Source organism: Empidonax traillii, unplaced genomic scaffold, assembly GCF_003031625.1.
Source record: "Empidonax traillii isolate 1590-97213 ecotype Southwest subspecies unplaced genomic scaffold, ASM303162v1 scaffold2121:size37435, whole genome shotgun sequence".
Classification (NCBI taxonomy): Eukaryota; Metazoa; Chordata; class Aves; order Passeriformes; family Tyrannidae; genus Empidonax; species Empidonax traillii.
In genome coordinates, this window is record NW_020957314.1 from 17817 (window position 1) to 19699 (window position 1883).

General features: G+C 60.5%; 1 protein-coding gene across 1 annotated transcript in view; it reads left to right on the plus strand.

Moving 5' to 3' along the window:
• Positions 1-310: 310 nt before the first annotated feature.
• The window catches only part of ABHD8 (abhydrolase domain containing 8), an 8857-nt gene continuing 7284 nt past the window's right edge, over positions 311-1883 (plus strand). The window contains exon 1 of the mRNA XM_027909430.1: positions 311-699. The gene's annotated coding sequence lies outside the window, so the exon portion shown is untranslated. The remainder of the gene's footprint in view (positions 700-1883) is intronic.

Genomic DNA, 1883 nt, shown 5'->3' on the forward strand with positions numbered 1-1883 from the left:
GGTTTTGGTGCTCAGACACCAGTGCTGAGCCCCTGACACACTCATGGCCCTGCCGTGCCCATGGCACTGCCACACTCGTGGCCTCTGGGAAGCCACAACCACCAGAATGTTCGGAAAAGCAGCTAAAAAGAGACCTCTGTCCCTCATCCCACTGGAAGAGCCAAACCCCTGGCCCTCCCATCCCTGTCCGACCCCCCATCCTTGTCTGGCCCCCCATCCCTGTCCCCCCACCCCTGTCCCCCCATCCCTGTCCCCCCATCCCTGCCGGTCCCCCCCGGGCGGGCGCGGGGCTGTGCCGGGCACGGCTGTGAGTGGCAGATCCCCGTGTCCATCACACGCAGATCCCTCCTCCTTAGGAGGGATTTCAGGGGCTTTCCATGGCTACAGCCTCCAAGGACAAACAGCCCCCCTAAGCCCCCGAGCCCCGGCCATGAAGCTGCCGGTGGGGAAAAGATGGAAGGAGAGGCTTTGGTGGGCAGCAGGTGAGCAGAGCTGAAGGAATCGCCCCATCCCGCCCTCCAGACAGCCCCCCAAAAAATTGGATTTAGAGGGTTTGGAGGAGCTGCACAGCCGAGCAGCGCTGGCATCCCGCTCCCACCGCCTCGGGCATCGCCTCCTCTCCCCCTCCTCCGGCCTCCTGCGGGATTTAAACCTTTTATTCGCCGCCTCGACCTCTGACAACCCTCGGCAATAAATGAGGTGAGCGGCCCCTTGTCCCTCTCTGTGGTGATGGAGGGCACGTCCTGATGGGGAGGGGGGAAGGAAGGGGCTCTGCAGGGGGAGGGGGAGCAAAATGGCCAAAAAATGTGGGGTTTTTTTTCCAACGGGAAGGGACCTGAGAGGCTCTTGGGTTACAGGGAGCTGGCAGCTCCGCTGGATTGCGGGGAGAGAGAGGAGCCACAGCATCTCCCGTGCTTCAATAACCTGGCTCTGTTCGGCACGGCTGGAGCGGGGGGTTATCCTGGCAATCCAACTCAAGGAAGGGCTCCCTCCGTGATGCAACGGCACTGAAGGATTGCTGGCTCTGCCCCAGGCCCCGCTGGTGCTGCGTGCGTGTCCAACCTGCCCGGAATTTCGGCTGGGGAGCCAGGGGGCACCTGCCTCCAGCGCCTCCTTCCCGAGCCTCCTTCCATGGTTCCTCCCAGCCTGCCGCCCGAGGGATCCAGCCGGCTCCGCTGCGGCTCTGCGGCGGGAGCTGGAACCATCTCTGCAAATCCCGGCGGGATTTAGGTGGCACGGCAGGTCAGGCACGGGTTACTCTGCTGTGCGGAATCTTTTGTGTCTCAAGGTCTTCGTCCTTCCCAAAGAGAGCGGGGGGAGGAGGCCGGTGCTGTGCCTTAGGGATGTGCCCTTTCCCTGCTCCCCTTTCCCTTCCCTTTGCCTTACAGATATTCCCCTTTTCCTACCCTGTTCCTTATGGATGTTCCCATTTCCCTGATGGATGCTCCCCTTTCCCTGCTCCCCTCTCCCTCCCTGTGCCTCATGGACACTCTCCCTTCCCTCACAAGCCATTCCTTGGCTGAACACAGTTTATCCACATCCCACGGGATCCTCGGTGCAGTTCCAGGACGAGTCCATCCCAGTCCATCCCCCTCTCCAGCTGCATCCCCGAGGATTTCAGGGCTGGCTCCATGGCTGGCTGTTTGTCCCCCTGCTAAACCCTTCCTGACCCCTCACCCCTGACAACACTCCTATAATTATATCCGGACAGGGAAGCCAGGCCTGGAAGAACAAATCCAGCTGAAGTGGGTTTTCCCATTTTTTCCAGGGGGAGTTTTACTTTCCAGGACTGAGATTAGGCAGCCCAAGGATTCTTCTTGCATTTCTCTGCGCTTGGTGCTTGAAAAAAACCTGCTCTGATGTGTTTGGTGCTGCAGATTCCA